The 24,886-nt window shown below is 42.8% G+C and overlaps 1 long non-coding RNA gene across 1 annotated transcript in view; it reads left to right on the top strand.

The window, feature by feature from the left end:
- Positions 1-9,098, top strand: part of LOC310753276 — a 61,727-nt gene extending 52,629 nt beyond the window's left edge. Inside the window, exon 3 of the long non-coding RNA XR_014543313.1 lies at positions 8,912-9,098. This is a non-coding gene — a long non-coding RNA (uncharacterized lncRNA). The remainder of the gene's footprint in view (positions 1-8,911) is intronic.
- Positions 9,099-24,886: the final 15,788 nt, after the last annotated feature.

Raw genomic sequence — 24,886 nt, 5'->3', positions numbered from 1 at the left:
TAGTCCTCTGAGGGTGCTCATTTATAGTGCTTCTAGCATTTGTATGTATTGTACAGCACTTTCACACCAACGTACTGGGAAGTGTTTTAAATAACTTTAAAGCTCTTAAATAAGGAGTAAAAGCCCAATCCATAAACCAGTTAAAATCTGGCTGCAATCCATTTGAAATCAGTGGACTCCATTGGTTGCATCAAAATATTATGTGCTAATGACGTTTATGCACTTTCCCTTATGCTAGTGTTTTAACAATACAGTTCTGTGCCTGTTTATCTAAATATAAGTTCCACTTATGACAATGGGGTTTACTCCCAGGTAAGTGTGCATAGGATTGCGGCCTGCAGTTGTGCAAATAGTGGATAGGTGAGCCGAATTGATCAGATCTGTTTGATGGCTTCTGCTCAGTTTGCAGGAATGGAAATAACAAAAGCCATGCTTATTTTCCCACGAAGGCATGTACACAATGTGCATATATGTAAACACTCCATTTCATATTAAAAGTGATTGTGTGTGCACAGGCACAATATGCCATTATCTATCTATCTATCTATCTATCTATCTATCTATCTATCTATCTATATCTATCTATCATCTATCTATCATCTATCTATCTATCTATCTATCTATCTATCTATCTATCTATCTATCATCTATCTATCATCTATCTATCTATCTATCTATCTATCTATCTATCTATCATCTATCTATCATCTATCTATCATCTATCTGTCTATCTGTCTATCTATCTATCTCTATCTATCTATCTATCTATCATCTATCTATCTATCTATCATCTATCATCTATCTATCATCTATCTAATCTATCTATCTATATCTATCTAAATGTGTAGGCTAATTTTTAAAGAAAACACTGTAGCCTTTTCCTGTGGGGAGTATGAGAACTAACAACATGGAGGTGTATGAATGTATTTGTACAAATGTCTTCCCTGTGGTTGTATTGCATAAGTTGAATTTGAAAGGTCTATGGAGAGCCACAATTATGGCTACACTACTCTCAGCTTATTGGGAGAAGGGTAGGATACACGTTTGAGGTTTTTTTAACATGAAAGGAATGGTACCTTTTCAACGCAATGGAGAGAAAGAAGCAATGTGGGACCTGGAATTTGGGCAGCTGGTGTATTTGCTGAACTCAGCTTGTGTGGAGGATGGGTATGAGGATTTCTAATGGCTCGACAAGATGCAAAATGCTCTGATGAAAGGTCAATATTTTCTTCTTCAGTATACCTGAAGGTATTGTTCTGCCTGAGGTCCAGTGCCGAGGGCCTTCTGGTGGTTCCCTCACTGCGAGAAGCCAAGTTACAGGGAACCAGGCAGAGGGCCTTCTCGGTAGTGGCACCCGCCCTGTGGAACACCCTCCCACCAGATGTCAAAGAGAAAAACAACTACCAGACTTTTAGAAGACATCTGAAGGCAGCCCTGTTTAGGGACGCTTTTAATGTTTAATAGACTATTGTATTTTAATATTCTGTTGGAAAGCTGCCCAGAGTGGCTGGGGAAACCCAGCCAGATGGGCGGGCTAATAATTTATTATTATTATTATTATTATTATTATTATTATTATTATTATTATTCCTGCTGCATGTCACAAGAATTCAATTGGAGTCTGCTGGATCAGACCACTGGCCCATCCAATCTAGCATCCTGTTTGTACAGTGGCCAACCAGATGCCTTTGGAAAAGCCAAAAGCAGGACCTGAGGACAACTGCACTCTCTCCACTTGCGATTCCCAGCGACTGGCATTCAGAGACATGTCTCATGTGTTTCCTTCAGGAATGCTGAATCCATGTTCCCAAGAGCCCCAGATGACATGCTAGTAATCAGCTCTGCTAGTAATCAGCTTCCCACACTTTAAAAAGAATAATAATCCTGAATTGCTATTCTTCACCAGCAGGAAGTGAGGAATATCCTCCAATTCAAAAAGTGTCTAAGTCTCCCAATTCAAAGGGTACGAATCTTGAAATCAGACAGCAGTCAAGTGGATTAAACTTATGCATGTGCTTTAGCCAGCTATATATGAAGAACCAATGTTGTAGCAGCTATATATAGAGCACCCAGTAGGATATTCTGTATTAGAGAGTGGACTAGGGGCAGAGAAATGTCTGCAGGGCTCTTTGCTGCTCAATAGCTTCATCCATCCAAATATAGATTACATTTTTGTAACCTATCCTTAATGCCCCCATTGACTTCCTGTAACTTTTCCCTGTTTGTTATTAAATCGTTTAAACGACGGCTGTGTAGACTGTAGACGTTTTGGATTTCTGCAACTGTTGCTGTTACTACTAACCAGTTATTTAGCTCCAGTGGAGTGCCAGGGGTGTTTGAGATGCAACAGTGACACGGTGCCTGCCCAGAAGGCTTCGAAAGAACTGTTGCCAGGTGCAGGAAACAAGCCATATGAAACACACCACTTCCCAATCTAGCGCCGAATACAATTTCCTGCCTTAAAATACTGTACTCCAAGTCATCATGCTCATACTTAGCCACCAAAGGAGATGCATGCTGTAATGTATGCTGTATTACAATGCTTGTAATGCTTTTATAGGCTTTATGTTGCCCAGAGGCAAGGCCATTGCTCAGTGGTAGTTTGGTCCTGGGTATAAACCCTAGCATCTGCAGGTAGGGCTGGAACCTTGGAGCCAAAGACGACTGAGTTTGATGAGCTATCCTACCACATCAACACCATAAATTTAATGCATTTTTAAAGCACATTGCTTCCCCCAAAGAATTCTGGGAACTGTAGTTTACTGTTCACAGGATATAAACTACAGTTCCTGCATTTTTTGGGTGGGTGGGTGGGTGGGTGGGGAATTAATGTGCTTTAAATGTATGATAGAAGGCAGCTTTCTATGCTACCATAATTACTTTTACATATATGGTATGTGACACTCTTTGGGGCCTGGAAGAGGAGGAAGGTGCACTAGAATTTTTGTAATGCCTCTGCTAAAAAAGAAAATTTGGGTTGGGTATGGGGGAAGAGAAATGAAGTTATTTCCTTGATGTGCTTTAATGGTTAGGACCCTAAGGGTAAACCAATATTGCAATGTTAATATGTGTTAATTTTAGCACAGTGAGTAGATAGGATAATATTTCTTTTTTGAGTTGTGATTGGCTCATATCCTTCGCTGTGGGGTTTAACAGGGAACAAATTTTAATTTGGTATTTATAGCAATGCATCCTCTTCCCTTAGTTCAAAGAGAAAGTAATAGAGGTGTAAAATCTGGTCCCGTTAATGTAGTAGCTGGAGGGTGGCCGGGGGGGTGGGAGAGAGAGAATTAGACCTGGAAGTTGACTTAGCGATACTGTCGTTTCATTGAGGGCTGCACTTTAATAACTTTTGAATGGTTCCATTTAGGAAACTGCAAGCCAAGTCACAAACTTACGAGGGTGGGTGTGGACAAGGATGTTAGCAGAACAAAGTCAGCTGAACAGACTTGTGCAATTGTATCTAAGAATAGATCTACCTGCGTCATGTAAAAAAAAAAAAGTGGTGTGTATTTCTAGAACTCCTGTCTTGGTACAGAAATCAAAGCAAGGAAGTTTGGTCACCACCAAACACATGAAACCAAAAGAGTAGGGCAGATTCCAAGAAGCAGAGTCCCAACTGCTGGGAACTGAAGTCAGCGTCTTAGGTGGCATGGAGAGTACTGCCAGCCAGACCTACCCTACTGAAAACAGAGCCACTCCCTGCCACATTGCAAGGCAAATTATCAAGAGACGGTGCAGATCTGTAATCAGGGTATTTTGGGAAATGTTTTGAAGCAGAGATGGTGATATAAATGCTTGCACAAATTCTGAACGGCAAGCTCCAAATACACGATAAAGGGCCAGAAAGTTAAATATAGCGGAATGCGGTAACTTGGCCACAACACTAGCTTGCAAAAATATATACCAGAGACGTGCTTGATGCTCCTTTATGCGCATGGCATTACTTACAGGGATAGATGCATAGCACTTACTTTAAAGATCAGATGTGTGTGTGCAGTGCATCTGATTCCTGTCGATTTGTGCTAGGTTGGCTGACAGGGATGACGGTATCATTAGGTAGCTCATTTTATATAGCTAGCTTCCTGCAATCAGCACGACATTCTCCAAGGGAAAATAAGACCCATGTTTTCAGAAGGAGGATCTTGTGTTTTTGGCTGGGTGCTCTATTGTTCAACTAGGAATGGAGGACACATGTACATACCCATTGTAGTTTTTCCATCAAAAGAGGTTGGCTAAGAATAAAGTACAAGATTGGAGGACCTCTGCTGTGGCTAGTAAAACTACATTTGCCCCAGCACAGGAAGGGAATGAAGATGGGTGGGAAGACTGTTGGAGGAACAGAGTACTTGCTTAGTGCCTTCGAACATCTAAATTTAAAAGCACCATCTCTAGGAAATTACCTGACAACCAAACCTTCACACAAATCTGGGTCTTTAAAATTCTGTCCTAAATAAAGTGCCTAAACTGCTCCTGAGGCCCTGATGGTCCAAATGGTTAGCCTTTATAGGAAACCTTGCCCTAAGAAGAAATATTTTTTTAAGAGAGCCTTGGTCATCTAGTTCTTCTGACCTCAGCAGGAACAGATGACGTGCTTTTCAAAATGTCTGTCTGATGGATGTTTCGTCTCCCTCACAGGACCCATTTTGCTGCTTGTTAAACCAGCATCCTTGTCAAAGACCTCGCTAACTCCAGCAATTATTGACAGAGTCTGAAATTCAGCCATGGGAGGGCGGTATTTAGCCACAGGAGTCCCTTTTCTTACCATGGGGTCTGAGGAGTGTACTGACTCCTTCACATTTTGCCTCTATTCACTAAAGGCGCTTTCTAAAGTGAGCCAGGCAATGGACTTCATTATCTGAAGATCACTGATACTTGACTGTTGCGCCTCCCGTTGTCCCAGTGTCACAACAGCAGTTCTCCTCAGCATAATTTACTTTGAATTCCTAGGACACAATTCAGTCTTTGCCATCTCAGAAGCAATGGGTCCATTCTGTGAAGTCAGGATCTGTTCCCGAAAGTTCCCAAATCAGAAACATTTATTTATCTGGTCATATGTCTTGGCTTAGGAGCCAATGTATGAGGGCCAATCTCAGTGTGGTGATCACAGATAACACATCTCTTTTTTTCAAGGCTGGCCCACTCACATATAAAGTTTGAATAGTAAAAGGAGCATGTGGGAGAGGGGCTGTGAATCTCCCTCATTCTCTTGAACCTCATTTCCCCTTAGCGTTGATTGTGGTAAGTACTTATTTGGGCCCAAAACAAATGAAGGTTCTTGAAGCAAATGGTTCTTGTTAAAGGCTGCCTCACATTTTATATGTGAGTGGAGCTGGAATAATATGATGAACCATTCACTTCTGGTTTGAGCCTGAGACAGGATATTTGTGTGTTTATATGTGGAAGAATGGGCTGATAAAGTAATTTTTAAAACCTAGCCGTTTCAGTTTATTTTCAGTTGGAAAGCACTCTTTGGGCTTCAAACCCTTCCTGTTAGCTCATTTCTTCCATTTCTTCTCTTCTTAATATTATTATTTTTGCTCTGCCTGTCTTTCTGATTAGTTTGAATATCTTGGCCTAACCACTTTTATGATTTGTTTTGATCTTTGTACTTCCCATTAAAAGGATGTGGTATGCCTCAAAATAGCAGATCAGTAAAAGACAATAATAGATGTTTGGTAGGACCAACGGTGGAGGTGTTTTTGGAAGGAGGAGGTAAGCTAATAATATTGAGGAAATGACAACAGGAAAAGCCAAGCCAGCTTGTCTTGTGTTCCTAAGGTGAAGCTGTTTCACAGGGAAGTGTGACCCTTCCCATGTGGCTTTTCATAGACGTCAAAGCTGCTGAGAACATTTCAGTACCAAGGCATTTTAATGATCATCCCTTAGGGCCAGCAGCCCCATAATTCTCTTCTAGCAAGTGCACTGGAACATAATGTTCTTCTCAGTATACATGTGAGCTGAAGGGGGACAACCTTTGCCCTGTGGGAAAACATTGCTTTTTTTGGGATGCAACAATCCAGCTGGTCATGGGGAACAGTTTGAAAGACGCATGCCATATCCTATTTGCGTAACTGCAGTCCTTGCACCCCTTATTTGCTGTAGTAAACTCCAGGGCGCTGGTATGAACTGTGTGTGTGTGTGTGTGTCATCATCATCATGTGTGTACACACACACATACACACACGAACACGCCTGCAACTCTAAATGCAGTTAGGAAGGACCTAGTAGATGCCAGTGAATATATTGTGCAACTTTCTTTAGGTTAAGTCAGAGCAACCCTGACTGCAACCTTATTTCTAATAGTGATCGCTGGAACTCTCACAAAGACAACTTTAGCAGAGAACCCATAAACAAACCCAGTAAGAGCTTGGCTAATCCATCACAAAAGAAACTTCTTACTAAAAGTTGATTGATATCTTGGTATTCTACTAACCTTTTAGAAACATAGCCAATAGGTGTCAACTCCCTTAGCATGGCCAAGTGTTCTTTTATCAAACCCTTTTCAAAAAACACATTTGCAGAGGCGGAAAACAATCAAATAAACACTGCTTCAGCTCTCAGGGACAGAAATACAGTGTATGGCACAGTTTTTGCTCCCTAAAATGCCTGTCTTTGAAAGCATCTTGGTTGTTCCCTTATGGAATATGGATGCACCATGTATACTGGAGTAATGAGGGCAAGGCTCAGCAATCTGGCTCTGAGAGGCAGGCCCAGGGAAGGAGGCGCTGAGGTTTTGGCAATAAAAGAAGCAACTTGTCAGCTGATGGGAAGTGGGGTGGTAAAAATAATGGCACAATGGCAGTCAGGGAATGAAGAGAGGCATTAAAAAACACACAACTTCACACACCTCCAAACCAGGTGAGATAATAGTGCCAGGTCACACTGGAAAGTATGCACTGATATTTCAATGAAAGCTCAAAAAAATACTGTAAACCAGCCTTTATTTATTTTTTATGGAAATGAAGAATAATAGGGGAGCAGTTCAGGGAAAACATTGCCTGGGTTCCTTGAGTAAGTAAATGGCGTCAAAAATGGAGAAAAGGGCTAGTGCTGAGATTCCCTAGCAGATTTGGCTTCCATTCCTGTTCTCCTTGTCTAGAAACCATATGCTGTGGGAGAAGATGCTCCTTGTATCCCTTGACCTAAGAGAATTCACCATTTTTGCGTGATAGAACATAATTTGAGAATCACGGCAACATTTAGTTTGTGGTATGGCTGAAACTGTATTCATGTAAGTTATATGTGCCATATAGCACGGATGTGTGTGTGTGTGTGTGTGTGTGTGTGTGTGTGTATAGTTATGTCATCTTGCATTGCATTCTGGGCTATCATTTTAGGAGTCAAAGGAGCCACGAGGAAGTGCATCCTGGTTTAATTGTATATTATTATAAGTGTGAGGCTGGTAAAGCAAGAAATAACCAGCAGTTTGCCCGACGGCCAAGAAAACACTCTGTGTGCCCTGTATGGCAGAAACACAGCCCCTTATGATGGATACAGAACACATAGAGGTTCAGTTCACCTAAACAGCTTTGAGTTTTCCCTTGTCCATCATGATGTAACCAAGCCATAGAAGCCTTTGCTTCAAGTAGATGGAGAGGAACCTTTGTAAAACATGTTGCCAAATCGATATATCAAGGGAGGCCTTATCATGACAGGCTGTCAGGGACTAGCAGGGCTCTGATGAGTGTGTGGTGGAGGCAGGGGGCCAGGGGATTGACCTAGGAGAGGGGGCCAGCGATTTATGGGGTTTGGTACCACCAATATTATTGTTGTTGGTGCTGTTGTTGTTGTAATATGTTACTGGAAGTTGTCACCAAAAGAGGACTTTGCCTCTTAAAAGTGACATATACCGTATTTTTTCGTGTACAAGATGCCCCCATGTATAAGAAGCCCCCTACTTTTGGGGACCCCAAATTTAGAAAATGGGCTTATGCACTATCTGACGCCCCTAGATTTTTAACCTTATTTTAAAGTTAAAAAAAACCCCTAATCTTCTACACGGAAAAGTACGGTAAATGTTTCATTAAATAAACAAGAAGTCACCCCAGCAGTTTGTTTCATCAACAAAGAGTGACTTTCCATGACTTGTTCACAAACAAGATGGCCTAAAGGAGTAAGGAAAGACAGGAACTAGGTGAGATCTGTTTCAGTGGCGACTGCATCAGCAAGGTTAAGCAGGGTCGGCCACTGAGACAAAACGGAAATTGGCACCCCCTGTCCCACCAGTGCCACACCTCACCACTTCCGCTGCCTCCACATCCTGGCCTTCACTGAACTCAGTGGGAATTGGGGTGCTCCTCAAGGTGTTGTTGCTAGCTTCTTAACTCAGGGGCGGGAAAGACGAGTGACAGCACCACACGTTGGAATGCCTCCCTCTCACCGCTGCTGCTGGTAGCAGTGGGACAGGAAGAACACTGCCTCTAGCACTTCTGCCACTTGAGGTGGGCACCTCACCCAGAAGTAGTGGCACTAAGGCACTTCTGAGTCACCAGAAGTGGAACCAGCTACCAAGATCAACACAAATAACACTCCTAAATGACTCATTTGACCTCAATCAGTTTTCTTTTAAAAAAAACCCAAGATCATTACTAATCTATTTCATTATTGTCTTCACTTTCTCAGGCTGATTCACACATGCCTGGTCACCACTGGGTGGCTCATCATTCTGTGGCTTATCATGTGATGACTTGCAGTTGATGGTGTGAGCTTCCTCTGTGGAAAAACACTGAGTTTGAGGCGATGCAAGGAAATATGAGGCCCCGTTCTCAAAGTTTTATCTAGGATGGCTGAGTTACAAATGCAAGTCGTCCTCCATTGTTTCGGTTTGATCACACGTGTGTGAACTCATGCAAAGTGCTCATGGTTTACCTTATTTTTTCTGCACATGGCTGCTAACGTTGAATGCCAGTTTGTTTGTAGTGTTAAAGAAAGCTGGTCTGGATGGGAGTTGGCTGCTGGATTGACATGCATCTCCACAGGGCTTATGCTGACCCCAGCCTGATCGTAAGTGACCGTTGGCACTGCAAGCAAGTTCTCAACATGGTGCACATACTGCATCACAAATCTTGGCAGCATGGAGCTTTACTGGCAGGTATGAAGGCTGAACCATTAAAGATGGGGATGCCCATCTATGTTTATTAAGGTTGGAATAAAACACCTTTTACAAAGAAGATATTTGTTCCTCTTGTCTATTGAGAAAATGTACTTAGCAGCACCAATACATATTTTTCATCTGATTTTACATACTTTGGGATATGTTCTGCACAACACTTTTCCTTAAATTGCTGGAGGCCGATAATAAACGTTGGACTGATTTGTGTCTGTTTTACTTTTGACTATCAGCTCATTGCACAAGAAACTGTCTGCCAGTTCTTTCCTAGAATACTTTTTGACACCCGTTGCTCTTGCTTTCTGGGAAGACAGACTCTGTTTTGCCTTCTTGAATCATCTCCCTTATATCAAACATATACATTCCTTACATGGTAAGGAACTTCTCTCCTATATTGTCCAGAGCGGGCTGCATGGAATTGCATTCTTGTCCTAGATGCGGCGTGTGTTTATGCCAACGCCACTCAACAGGCAGAAGATTTGCAGCCCGTTCACATGCTGGGTGGAAGAGTGTTGTCTGCAGCATCTTCATCCCTTACTGGGAAATTAATCTCAAATGTCTTTTTGGGACTCTCAAAATGTAATCATTTCCAGGGAGAGAAAACACGAGATATTATAAAAAAGCTCTTGCTGTATGACTCAGGGACAAAAATTACAACACACCATGCAGTGAAGCTCCCATAACTAAGATTTTCCATTTTATAACTTGCCGAAAGCTAAGAGGTGAGCTATTAGCCTGAGCTATGGCAAGAGGACTAATTATGGTGGGAAGCTCTAGCAATGCAGCTGAATAGTGATATGATACCGGAATGACATCATGAACCAAGCTGCATGGGGTTGCTAGGGGAGGCCTAGAGCCCCCAAACCTGGGTCTTTGGAACTGAGCCCCAAATCTTCTGCCCCCTTCCATCCCATTCCTTCCACTTACATTTTTAAAAACTTTGCTCAAAGGATAGCTGGACACACTGCCAAATGCAATGCTGATGAGTCCCTGTCCACTATCTTAATTTATAAGGAAGCATCTATACATATAAATTAGCATATAGAAATTTGTGTAATAATGGGCAGAGCATAGCTGTCAACTTACAGATTTGAAAATAAGGGACCAGCAGCCTTGAAAACAAGGGACCAGCAGCCAAAATAAGGGACCTGCAGCCTCACCTGTTCCAGGCACTCCAGTCTTCCTGTCCTCCTGCAGTCTGGTCAAACTCATGCTGGTAGCTTCGAGAACACTGTCCAACCAACTTTGTAACTAGAGGTTCAACTGAATAGAATCTGAATCACATGCACCACAAGGCCTATGCAGCCTCAAGATGGCTCCCTGGCCTGGCTTTGCACTGCAAAGTTTGCAGCAGCACGTGCAACAAAATGGCGTCCAGCATTCAAAAACCCCCTCAGCTTGCATTAACTAGCCACACACAAGGCATTCAAGCTCCACCCCCCAGTCGTTCTTAGACTTCTTATTGGGTGAGCAACACAGCCAAGCAACACAGTTGGAGCCTCCCTCCTCCCTGGCCGGCAGGGAGGGAGGGAGAGGAGTTGCTTCCTTTGAAATTTAAGGGACATCATTTAAGGGACACCCATCAATAAGGGACAGCAGCGGGACATGGCGCTGAAATAAGGGACTGTCCCTTCAAATAAGGGACACTTGACAGCTATGGGGCAGAGTGGCCATTTTTTTACAGAGGCTTTTTTTTTTAACAGAGGACGGTTCTCTATCTGAAAATGTCCTCTATTTGAGGCCTATCCCAACTGAGCTTTAAAGGCAAAGAACCAGAAGAAAAGAAAGCAGGGGTCTCCTCAGTTCATTGATGAGGTGCCACAACAATTGGCAGCAACTTATCAACAGATCAGACTGAACAGGCACATGAGACATTTATATCATAGTAATTATAGTAATTATTTCTAAATATGTGTCTGTACATATAAATGATCATATGCAAATTTCCACCCTTTTTTTGAGTGATGCAAATCTTTTTTGAGGGCAATGAACAACTAATCATAACTCACTATAATCTTGGTCCCAGTTAGCAGTCCCATGTTCATATTCTGCACCAGCTGGAATTTGCAGGCCATCGTCAAAAGCATCTCCCACATACAAGACTTTGCAATAATCCAGGTGGGAGGTCATCTAGGCCCTTTCTGCAGCTAGGCACTGGTTCAGCACCCTGAGCACTACTCTTGAGAGAAGGAGAAATGGAGTTTCCTTTATGTTAAACAGCATGGAACGTATAATGGAACCTTAATGGTTCCCAGAGTGGAAATACTGCGGGACCAAGCCGAATTTCTCCAGCATCAGCTTCTGAGACCAACCATCCAAGTATAAGTGGAACTGCTGCAATGCAGTACCACCAAACCCCGAATTGGACAGCCACTGCAGAAGGATACCATGGTTGATGGTACTGAAATCTGTTGAGATCAAGGAGAACTAACAGAGGTCACCTACAGGGTGACCAAGATGGTTTTAAGGTGCTGAAGCCAGGTCTGAACCCCAGTTGAAATGGCTCCAGAAAATCATCAATTAATCATAATTAACATGCTGGTGGTTTGGTTTTTATTTTTTTAAAGCCCACTGTTGTCAAACTCAGGAATGCTGAACATGTTGACCACACATAAGCTTCAATGCTAACTCACAGCTGAAATGCCTGTTCTCTCTGTACAGCTACTTATTCTGGGCTCCCCTTGGCATTCCTCAGAAATGCTCTCAGAGTTCCCAACTTTATTCTCTGCTTCATATGTCAAAGTCAGGTCCAGGTCGCTCCCCAGTCATTTGGCATCACTGTATCATTCTTTCCCTTTTAGCAAAAATAAATATCAACCTCTGTCATCCAAGCTGCAGCTGAACGGAGTTTTACTGGGAAGTTTATAGCCAAGGTTAACTTGTTTAAAAGGCCTAAATCCCAGAGAGAAAGTCATGTCTGCCTTTGTGAGCCTCACAAGCAAAGAGTTCTCATGAGGATGCTCTGAACCAAATGTCCAGAGAAGCCAGACTGCTGCTGCTGCTGCTGCTGAATAGCTAAGGGAATGAGTGAAAGCGATTGAGAGTGGCATAAGATACTGATCGGCTGATGCTAAAAGCCAGGTCATTCTCATACTATTCACTAGGAAGCAATAAAGGGAAAGAAATGAAATGCCACAAAAAGGATTGGGCAAAACTGAGGCATTTCTTTCATTGGAAAAGAGGGTCTCACTGCTAAGGGTGGGAGAGAAATTCTTTTCAGTTCTCATTTAAAAGCAAATCTATCTAATTTGAACGTACCAAAAATATACAAACCAAAACACAACCATCCTTTTTCTTTTCTTTTTGTAAACAATTTTATCACATTCCCCCCCCAATAGGTACCAAACAAGGAGCGCAAGGACCCAAAAAGGGGAAACATAAAAGAGGTGGAGAACCAAATTTTGTCTTAGACATGTATGCTATATGAACACAGCAATAGATTGATTAGAATAGTTCTCTTATGTAAGGAAGACAGCAAGGTTAACATCTGAAAAAATAAAAACTATCAAAATTATGTATGATATGCATGCAAATTGCCAAATATGCCAGGCCTGTGATTATTGTTGTCTGGAAAATGTATTATTTACTGTGTATGGAATAAAATAATGCCATACCATATTAAAAGGGTCTGGAGATTCTAGTCCTCCTCAAAATTTTAAATGATCTTCAGTGCTTGGCATCACTGCTTCTTGTGTCCCCCCTGCTCCTGGCCAGCTAATAGAAGCTGGGCAAATTGTGCGGAACAAGCCATTGTGTGCAGCTTTGCTTAATTTGTACGATGCCTCCAGGTTGCAGAGTGTCACTGTTCTTGGCACAGAAACCAAATTTCCTTGGCACAGCACACACATACAGCACCAGTTGTGTCCTTAGAGGCGTCATATCCGGCACCATCCGTGAGGTTACAAGTGCTAATTGTAACATTAGCATCTTTGAGTAGTTTGTATACTCGCTAGAAGCCAATTATGTGTCCTTCCACACTGGCAGCAGCTAAGCAGACCAAAGATCTGCTGGTTGTTGAAAACAAACTGTGCCGCTTCTGCTACGCATGATAAAAAGCAACCAACAGACAGAGCCTTGTCTACTCAGAAGTAAGTCCCAGTGAGCCCAGCGGGATTTACTCTCAAGGAGGTGTGTATAGGATTGAAGCCGAGGGGTTTAAAGTTGGCAGATTCAAAGCTAATCCAAGAGGGAGAACAAGATGTGGCTCACTGTTCCATAGCTGACATTTCTGGAATGGTGACAATAAGATTGCAGGACTTAGCAAATGAAAGTATTCTCGAGGTCTGTACGTACACATGGGCTTTCTGCTTGTGTGTTCACTTGTGTCTGTATACTTGGTCTGCAGATTCTGACTCAGCTTTCTTTAAATGAACATTTCGAGTCCTCATGATTGTGTGTTAGAAAATGGGAGATGCACAAAACAAAGAACTGTGGCTCTAATGTGATGTCTGATACAATCATTTCCAGGTCCTTCTTAGAATCCTGGCAGGTGAGTTTCAGCAATACCAAGCTCTCTTCCCTTCTGTGACTGGAAATAACACCCCAGCAACTTTCTAGCGCTCGAGACAGGGAACGGGCACTCCTGGTGCTCCCTTCTGGCAAGGAGGTGTGGTCTTGTTGTGACTGCTTGGAGGGGTGGAATAAGCTCCTTCTGGCTTAGTGCTCTTCCAGTCATCACACTAGCAACACCATGACTTCTCTAGGCTCTATAGTTTTGGGAAATTTCCTTTTCCATTTACCGCATTCAATTTCTTTTATGGCAGGAATGTTTTCTTCCTGCCAGTGTGGTGCAGTGGTTAAGAGTGATAAGACTCGTAATCTGGGGAACCGCGTTCGTGTCTCCGCTCCTCCACATGCAGCTGCTGGGTGACCTTGGGCTGGTCACACTTCTTTGAAGTCTCTCAGCCTCACTCACCTCACAGAGCGTTTGTTGTGGGGGAGGAAGGGAAAGGGGAATGTTAGCCACTTTGAGACTAACATTTTAATCCAAACTCTTCTTCTTCTTCTGTCTCCTTACCTTGGCACATCTTGCAGTATCTAATGCCACAGTTTGTTTGTTTCTTTATTTCTTACATTTATATATGACCTTTCCCTTCAAGGAACTCAGGGTGGCATACATGGGAAGCCAGATGGCTGAGTGATGATTCGTACCTTGCTTCCCCAGGTCCTGATCCAGTAATCTAACAATAACATCACACTGGCTCTCAATACTGAAGTGGAGGTGGGTTCCCACAAGGCAAGACACAGTGATAACAGCAAGAACCTTGATTGAACTAACGGAACTGGACAACGGGGCAAAGCAACTGCTTATATACATTTCTGAAGGCCTGGACCACTCCCACTTCCAACGTGATTGGCTGTCTAAACTTCCAAGCTGTGAATCATGACTCAGAGTTTAAGGGCCAATGGCAGAGGTCTAAATCTTGAAATGTTCTGTGATTGGATATCATGTATCGAATCAGAACACGACTTTAGTCCAGACTCAAGCTCAGGCAAACACAGAGTACTGAATAGATCACAAATACCATGTGTGTATGTGCATGCTAAAATTCAATCACTGTTTATGCTCAAGACTTCCCTTTCATGCTTCTAAAGAGGCTCACTGGAGATGGCTTTCTTCCTGTCTTTGCGCATTAACAAAGGCACAGAGCCTGGGACAGCCTCTTGGTGTGTCCTTTTATAGATACAGTTCTGCCTAAGGCATAGCATGCCATCAGCACGAGCCATGCTGAAGCAAGTTTGCAGCAAGACAGCGAATCAGAAGTGATACATGTTTATTAGCAGGAATACTTATGACACTGCTGAGAAACTCTCCTGCTTCAACTAAGTACCCAATTATTTTAGATTTATTGCCAAAGCAGCCATTGTATTAAAAGCCCTTATTTATGTAGGTTTTGTACCCTCTGCCTCATGGGTACAGCAGTTCTAAATCTGCTCACTTATTTTCACCATGGGTTGTATATCCAAGGGGAAAACCCTGCCCCGCTCTACGGACGGTGCCACACTCTTAGCAAACTGACGTTTATTAACTAATACAAAGTTGCAAATGATGTACAAACACAGCTAAACAAAAGGCTCCAGTGTTGAGCCTAAATCAAGGCCCTAAATCATGTGCCATGGTGTGACAAACCGCACAGCCCTTGCCAGTACTTTTAAAATGGGCCTTTCTTGCCAGGCTGAGAATCCATAGAGCTCAGCCAAAGAAAACAGTGAGTGGGAGCCAGGGCTCTCCCAAGCCCTGGCATCAGCTCAACAATAGTAGCTTTGGCCGCGATCCACGGAATTGAGCACATGCTCCATAAGGTCACTTCAGAACACCATAATTACTTGATATTTACTTCAGTGGGTTTTGCAGACAAAAATAATAAGGGACAGCGGCACAGTTCAGGGACCAGATGACAATCCCAGGACCCTTTGCCATCTCTCTCCCTGGGGACAGGAGCCAGCCCATTGCTAGCAGGCCAGAGGGGAAGCGAACGCTTGAGGCCCGTGCTTGTCTGAGGCATGGCAATTTCAGAAAGGGCCTTCCCAGAAGATAAGGTTAATGCACAACAAATATTTAGTTGAGGCTCTTATTCACTGTATTGGTCAAGATATCACCCCTTGAAGCCAGCGCTTCTGTTCTGAACATGTTGCATTTTGCCTGGTGACATGATGCCAGCTGGACTTGACAAGAGGGTTATCTTGACTTTATTTTGAGAGTAGTCCTCTCCAACTCCCCCTACTAGTGTTCAGGGTTGTTTTTTTAAATAGACTTTGTGTGTGTGTGTGTGTGTGTGTGTGTGTGTGTGTGTGTGTGAACTACCAGAGTGCAAACTGTCCCACCTTTTAAAAAACAGGAAGAAGTAATTGTTCTCCTTCTGCATTTCTTCCCACCTCACAAGAAAGGCTATCTGATGTTCCTCTGTCTCCTACCTGGCTACTTGATATCACAATTGCCTACAAAATGTGGCTTATGGGAGCAGCAGGACAGAGCTAACATATAGCAGGTTGGTGGCTTTGGGATGCTAAGAAGTTAAAGTAAACCGGTGGCAGCTGATAGTAGGCTATACCCACACAGATATCTGTATTAGCTTTTAGGAGCTAGGAACTGCCGTAAGTTGTCTTTTTTAGGAGCAGGAGACAGGTGGCACTACAAAATCCTGCACTGAGGTAGCTGTGGCTTCTCAGTGGTCTGTGCTCACCATTCTGGCCCTCCCGTCCTCTGCCATACATACCTCCTGTGACCATGTTGTTTTCCATGCAATTATGCCACTGATTTTGAACTTCCTCATAAGGATCACTGAGTGATTGCTTGCTTTCCAGCTTACAGAATCATAAATGTGTAAGTGTGGAGGGTATCTTAACCCAACAAGATTATTTTGATTGCTGTGTGGATTTATTTATAATTTACTAACAGCTATGCAAATTTAATTAATTAATCACAAACATCTATTCCAGCAGTCTTCACCAAATTAAGGTCCATTGTATCCGAAACGTTGCAGTGGACCAACCCAGACAGTGAAAGTGCACGGTCTACAATCAAACCACATTATAATGTACCATAAGCACAGCCTAGGAAGGACCACAGCACAATGCATGAGAAGCACAGGTGTAAATTTGGCTACTTTCTCTCACACACTGTTGGTGAGGAGCAGGCATTGCTGGAGAGGTCAAATAACTGTGAGAGCTATGAAAACCCAGATTAACCTCCTTAAATATGTGGATCATATAACTCATATTGTCGGGTTTCCCCCTCTCTGAAAACACGAAGTGTCATATTTTCTTTGCAATGCTTTAAGCCAGAGCTACATATGTGAGAATGCTCACATATAGATATGGCAGGCTCAAACATATGGTCGCTGTGGATGAGATTTCGAAATCCCCAGGATCTCAGTGTTGTAATTCTAATCCATTTGTCTTGGGGATCAGTCTAATTTTAGAGGCTCTCCAGGGCAGCATTCGATCTTGCAGGTGTCAGGAAGACCGCTCCTACTTCTGTCTGAGTTGTGTCAGGCTCCGTGAACCAAGTAGCATTTTCTTCTTTAGGTTCACTAAAACAATACCTTCCACTTGCATCAAAGTGCATCTTGCACTATTATATGAGGGTGGCACAGGTGTGGCAAGGAATTCAGAGATGCTGATGCCTCATACATTTTTGTTCCTTCTTCGGGTAACTAGGCATGATTCAACATTTCATTGCACAGCACATTCCCCTCATTCTGACACTGGTGTTGTGAGAGGGAGTGGGGGAAATACAGCACAATGGTGAGGCATTCTGTCTTATATTAAATATTCTTTCCTCAATTATTATTATTATTAAACCTGGCCTTCTCCAAAATACTCTTAAGTACTTCCACCCCAGTATTAAATTGCTATCCATTCACCGGTGAGTGCACAAAGATTGTTGCATGCAGTTGACATGCACGTATATAGTCTGCTGCCACATGTGAGGACCTGTGGATTAGGCTACTAATCCCAACTCTGGCACTAGAAGAGGGATAGAATGTGATCCATTTGGCGCCCACTCCTAGAACCATAAACATGTAAACAATGTGAGAAGAAAGCAGCAGCTCTTTCCGAGTTCCTTTCTGTCCAAATCCCCGATGCAAGAAAGCTGCAGATACACGCACAAAACCAGTGTGGATCAGTGAGGATCCACTGCCAGGGAGCTATCAACGCACCCAAAGTGGACACTGGTAGAAGAGAAGAAAGCAAAAAAAGAAAAGAAATCACCTGTTACCTTCTCATTGTGACTTGCAAAACAAGTGGGAGAGGAATCGGAGGAGCTTAAGGTGATTTCCCCAAGAGCACAACACAAATTCCCATCAACGATGCTCATGTTTGTGGATTTTGCCTATCAGTTGTTACCATCCAAAGAGGAACGGAGAAACTGTGGTCCTCCGGATGCTGTTAGGCTCTAATTCCCATCAGCCCCAGCCAGCATGGCCGGTGGTCAGGGATGATGGGAGTTGTAGCCCAACAACATCTGGAGGACCACATGTTTCCTACCCCAGTATGAGGGCGTACAAACTTTAGAAAGCTTCTTTTGAACAACAGCTGCAAGCTGATACTGCCTGTGCCTGCTCCTTCTTTAGACTTTCAAGAATAAAAACAGCCACAATACTTAGGTTAGATTGACATTAGTTGGTCCGCATGTGCTTATATTTACAAGAACTGGCTGCCCCAGAGCACAGATTTCTCGGTAAAACGATGTCACATCTTAATTTTCCATTCCATGCATTCCACAGAGTCTGCAATGCAGTAGAACTAATGGAGAGAGAAGTGCATGAAGCCAGTAATTGAATCCATTCTGCACCAGGCACAGCACACCTGGTCTGGTAACTCAGTAGCTAAAAATGCATTTCATCTGCAGAATCTAGGCCAAACCAATATTAGTGTGAATCAGTAATTTACTTAATTAATAATTGTCTTTGTTTTTCACACAACTGGCCTGTAGTCCGTGTTGTGAATCTCGTTTTTCTTTCCCCTCAAAAAGTCTGACATCCTTATAATCAGTGTGGTGATTTTTTTTTGTACAGTCATAAGACTCCGCAGATCTCTACCATCACAGAGCCATCCTATAACCTGTTTTTCTTTTAAATGGTTCAAAGGACATGAAAACTTGAAGTAATGGCTTCCAAAGTCACACTTGCGCATCTTTACCACCCATCTCACAACTTCTCTATACTGCAAAACACACCCTGGAAAATACCTATTGCATTGTATTGCATTTTTATGAATTTGTGAATCGCTTGTCACATAAGTTCATTTAGTATCATACAGTAAAACAATTAAAGGAGGGTATGGAGTGATGCGACCCCCGAGCCAAGGATATAAGTAACTATATAGCCTTTAGAAGAGATCTGAAAGCAGCGCTATATAGGGAAGTTTTTAAATGTTTAATTTTTTTATTATGTTTTTCTATTGTTGGAAGCCGCCCAGAGTGGCTGAGGCAACCCAGAAAGATGGGTGGGGTATAAAAATAAAAATGGTTGTTGTTGTTGAATAGGACATTGTTGTTGTTGAATAGGACATTCCTATTATCATTGGAGAAATGTTGGAGGGTATGCATCAATCATTCGTTCATCCCAAACTTTTGGAGCATATTATCCATCACTTCAAAAAAGAAGCGTCTTTGTTGCACTACAGCAGCAGAGTGCTTGAATCCACATTTTATTTTTCCAATATGCCCTTGAATCCCTTCCTGCAAAATAGTGACAGCCTGCTGGTGAGGTTTCTTTAGGCATCTATTCCTGCAAAACCACGCTAAATGCTGCTAAGTGCCTATAAATGGTTAATGAAAATCCTCTACCGCGTATGATTCCCACATGTGGCTGTTGCATCCCTTCTCTCCAGATGTGATGAGTGATAGGGAAGCATGCAGTGGGAAACTAAGCAAAAGATCCAGATGAGGGAGATAAGAGGTAGCATGAAATTGACCTCTGCTGCCCCGAGAGTGCAAGAGGAGATGTGAGCAGGTGGCTTTCGCGGAGGAGAATGGCTTGCATTGAACACCAGAAGGCTAAAGCCTGCCTGAGCCTCAGAGGAGAGCATTTAACTCCGTGGAGCCTCTTGTAAACCTGGTTCCTGGCTTCAGACTACAGTTCAAGTATCCTTTTGGAATATTTGCACATCTGCAAATAATGAATGTTAGCAATCACATATTCTCTCTCTCTCTCTCTCTCTCTCTCTCTCTCTCTCTCTCTCTCTCTCACACACACACACACACACACGGAAAATAGCATTTTTAGCAGGGTTGGCACAAAGCAAAACCCAACAGAGCTTAGTCTAGAGCACAAGATTACCGCAGTGCAGTGATTACTTCTAATTAACTTTTTTGGAATTTCCAAAAATGATTCTAACCCCCCCGCCCCGTATGCAGCCTTTACCGCAGCAAAGATCCCAGTGAAACGGCTCTTTAGTGTGCAGAAAGCAAAATGCAAATAGATAGTCCAAATCTTCAAAGGCACTGTGCCAATTAAGACCCAAAAAACCACCCAGCTTTCATTTGAGCAGAAATCAGATTTTGCATGCACTTGCTGCTTCCGACCATTTAGTTCTGTGGTGAGAAAACTCAGTGAGCTGTGTTAATGCTATTTGAAAAATGGATTTGGTCTTGAGACAGGGACCAAGTACATTCATTCATTCAGTCATTCATTCATTGACAACTTCTAGATGAGAAGTGCTCTATGTGGGGCTGCCTTTGAAGATGCTGCAAAAACCTATGCAGGAGCAGAAGGTGGTGGCAGGACTATATTTGTGAGCTAATATATACCATCTGTTTGGAAGCACTGAGATTGGTTATTGGTCTTTTTCAACCCAACTCAGAGTTCTGGTTCTTACCTTCAAGGTCCTAAACAGCCAGTGCCACCTCCTGAAGGAGCACTTAAGATCTTCTGAGGAGGCTCTGCTCTGGATTCTATCTCGTGGGGGGAGGGGCTCAATTAGCCTTCAAAAGGTGGCTGCCCCAAAATTATAAAACACCCTTCCACTGGAAGCTTGAACAACGTCCTTCATGCTGGCTTTCCATAGACAAGTTGGCCTTTAAGAACTGATCAGTGATCTGCCCTGTTTTGCTGTGTTTATTGCTGTGCTGTTGCTTTCCCTTTGTGTAATATTGTTATTGTGATTTTCCTTGTTATAAAAGGAAAGTTTGTCCAACAGTAGTATAGATATATTTAAAGAAACAGAATCTCTGTGCATAGGAAGAGTGGCAAACCATTATTTGCTAGCTTCTCATGCCAGGATAGTACTTCCCAAACTATAAAGATGCGTGGTGCTTTGTTAAATGGTGCTAGATTAGTTTGCGCATGTGTGTGTGTGTGTGTGTGCACATGCATGTATTAGGAATGGGCAAATCTGAAAAAGTCCATTCCTCCCAGTTTCTAATTTTTCCAGTTTTAAGTTCAGCTTTCCAGACTTCCATATTAGTGTGTGAATGTTTCTTTTAAAAAGACCTCCTGAAAATTCACCAGCGTTTCAGTGCCAATTTATTCTAATAAGACTCATTTTTACAAAGCAATTTCCCCAAATTTAATGCCTTTTTGTATGTTATTTTCAGTAATATAGGCTTCATATGTGCACTCTACCCTAGTACATGCATTTTTGTACACATTATTTGGATGAGGAACTGCACTGCAAAATTCAGAGATGAGCAAATTTTGAAGGATGGCTGGTTTTAGCTGGCGTATTGTTGTGGAAAGTGTGTTATTTGGGAAGTTTGCCTTTAAATGCAAACTGAATTAATTTTTTTCCTCCCTCCCTCCTAGTACGTGTGTAAACAACATGCATGCAATGATCGAGCAGCAGCCCAGGAACCCTTTGTCCAATCTTATCCTGATAATGAGGGTTGAGGTTGTGCTTTGTTGCTTCCAAATATGACTTTTTCCAGCCTAGTATCACTAGTAACTTCTTGCTGATGTGCCTTGTGGCATTTAAATTCATCCACCCATGTATGGCTTTCACACCCGTACACAGTGGAGAGTGATTTATGGGAGTAAGCAGTGGAGCCCGAAGGCCAAATTACCTTTTGCATATTTTGCTTCCCTTAATTTACCCACCCCAGGATCTGTTTGCACAATCCATTTAATCCCCACCACTGTGTCGCAACCCTGTTTTGGTGCAACGGGTTCATGCACAGAGACATGCCAAGGCTTAATCAACAATCAGAGATGTAAAGGAACATTCAAAGTGCTATTTGGCGCCATTATTGCTGCTGCTCCAGCAGTGTCCTTTTGCTCCCAGAGTACAACCTTATATTATGCAAGTTTTGTTTTTGTGTTCAGTGAAGAGTGTAATTGTCCCTTGTTTGACATGGAGTACCAGGAATGTTCAAAGACCAAGTGGAGGCACAGGGAGGGAGAACCACCCTAAAATGAGCAGGTAAGTGGCCTGTTTAGACAAGGTTGATGCTGATGTTAGTTTCTGTTTATATTGTGTAACCACTTTTAATATAGACCATTCCAAGTCCTTGTTCCTGCTATGAAGATGGCCAAGCAGATGACTAGGGTCTCTTAATAAACATTTAGGATTTGTTTCCATTTCTAGTACTCTGTGACTATGGAGATAATATTGTTATGCACAGCCACGCTATTTTTCTAGAAAAAGAGGTACCAGAACTCACCATGAACACCCTCATTCTCTTAGAACAGCAATGGTGCCCACCTGAGAGGTGCTGGAACTGAGTTCCGGTGAGTTCCAGCGGAAAACCCCCCTGTGTACAGCCCAATCTCTGTGTGGTGAGAAACTTTAGGGGCGCCAGCACATAGCTTGGTTTCAGTTTCCTTGGAATATAGGTCACTGGAGACTTTATCATGTATGACTTTATTTACACATACAGTGGAACCTTGGTTCTCGAACTTAATTTGTTCCGGGAGTCCGTTCAATTCCCAAAGCATTTGAAAACCAAGGTGCGGCTTCCGATTGGCTGCAGGAGCTTCCTACGCTCAAGTGGAAGCTGCATCAGACGTTCGGCTTCCCCAAAATGTTCAAAAACTGGAACACTTACTTCCAGGTTTACAGCATTTGGGAGTCAATTTGTTCGTCAACTAAGCAGTTTGAGAACCAAGGTTCCACTGTATATACAACCTGAGCAGAAGATGGAAAGGGTCACATGAACACATGAACTCTACAACAGAACTTGCTTCTAGAAGTTGCTTTCCTATTAGGTTTCTTGTGGGGTCTCCAAAGTCATAGCTTTGGTTTCAGCACAGAACACAAGTCAAAGGCTTGACTACACTGGAGCAAAAGGTGGGTTCGCACCTGCCTGCCTTTGTCACTGGAGCACAAAACAACTAGCAAAATATTATGCTGCAGGTTAAAGTGATTTGAACGTCAAACTGTAAAAACTAAACTACATATTACTCAAATCACCATTCTCCAGGTCTCTTTCTCATCACCTCACCCCCCTCCAATAACCATGGAAGCTGCAATCTGAAGCGGAAGATTAGTACAGAAAAGACAGCTAGCTTATAAAAAGTGGGAGGGGGGAAACAACAGAGATAAAGGAGTTTTGGATTTTTTGGATTTGATATCCCGCTTTATCACTACCCTAGGGAGTCTCAAAGTGGCTAACATTCTCCTTTCCCTTCCTCCCCCACAACTAACACTCTGTGAGGTGAGTGGGGCTGAGAGACTTCAAAGAAGTGTGACTAGCCCAAGGTCACCCAGCAGCTGCATGTGGAGGAGCGGAGACGCGAACCCGGTTCACCAGATTACGAGTCCACAACTCTTAACCACTACACCACACTGGCACACTGGAGACATAACTGAGCATCATATGTTAAACTTTGGTGCATAAATCTGTATACACTTACTTGGGAGTCAGCCTCATTGAACTGAGCAGAACGTAGTTCTAAAGTAAATAAGCTTAGGACTGGGCTGTGATTTATTCAAAGGAAGTGCAGCGTGCTTAGGTCTTTTCTAAAGAGGCAACTTTCTCAAATCCATTTTTAGATATGGAGCATTATCACTTAACAAGCAAGGTTGCTTATTTGTGGAAGTGATGCTGATATGTTTGTCAGCACAGTGTGCTGGAGAGAGCAGATGGGGGAAACTCAGTGAGTGTTGGTCAGATAGAGCTGGGTGTTAGGAGTTGCTTAAATTTAGGCATTTTTTTCTTAGAATCATAGAATTGTATTATTTTGTCAGTGAGAGTCAGTGAATACATTCATCTCCAGTGATCTGATTTTTCCAATCCATGTGCTTAAACCTCCCTTGCAAGGACGTATGGCAAAAGTATCCCATGTAGTTCCAGCTGATTTTTTATTTTATTTTTTTACTTAGGGAATATTATTGCAAAGGAAAACAAGCTGGACCATGATACAACTGCCACGACTGTCCATGTTGCCATCTGAGAGGTACCTGTCTGCTGACAGTTTCCAGGCAGCCTCAGTACTTCCAAAATTGTAACGACTGGCTGCTACTTAAACTGTGAAACTCTTTATTAAATGTTCAGAGTCTTTCGAAATTAGTTAGGGATTTATGGGACTCAGATCATGTCGCCTGTTTATTTGCACACCGCAAGGGTGGCCACAGAGTTTGGCAGCAAAAGCCCCATTTGCTCACTTCTTCAGCAAGCAGGTGACGCTAATAGAAAGAAAGAAACCTCAGGTTCCAGTGTGCTAGAGCCTCTTTACTTGGGTTTTGGCTGGCACAAGGCACTGTGTGCCAGAATCGGGATAGCTACTTTGGGCCGTCTTTCTGCATTACAAATGCTTTGAGTGAGAGGTGTGATGTCGATGTTTCTCTGGCACCTTCATCTTAAAAATTTGACACTGTCATCCTACCCAATAAGAAGCTCGCTGGCAGATGATCATGTGTGGCGGCCCAACTATCTGAATGTTGGAGAGTAGTCATATCAACGTTTTTCTTTTTCTTAAAATTGCAGGTACATAGAGTCCTGTTGATGTCTAAACTAAGCACAAGCATCACACACACACCAAACAATGGAGCAAGTGGGACCATCTGAGCTTAAAATTGTGATTATTTGTGCAGGCCCATAAGCAAGAGAGGCCAAGCTTGAAAAAGCGAGTGCTGTCTGAGGGAATATCGGTGAATTTCCTAGTGATGCAGTGAGGACCTCTCATTAAGTGGGACCTGCAACAAAACACTGCACTGCGGAGAGTGCTCCTGTTCCCATTCAGGCTTCCAGCCAACTCCCTGTGATCTCCCCAATACTCCATTCTCTCTCCTCCATTTTCCTTTCTTTTCCAACTGGCAGTCAGCACTCTGAACAGGATCAGTCTCCACATAGTTGTTTTTGGGGTGTTTTGGTCTCCTTAGGTTTCTTTT

The sequence above is a fragment of the Podarcis filfolensis genome, assembly GCF_964270895.1.
Source record: "Podarcis filfolensis genome assembly, chromosome: 2".
Lineage (NCBI taxonomy): Eukaryota > Metazoa > Chordata > Lepidosauria > Squamata > Lacertidae > Podarcis > Podarcis filfolensis.
The sequence above is the reverse complement of the archived record's forward strand: the minus strand, read 5'-3'. Positions and strand labels throughout refer to the sequence as shown.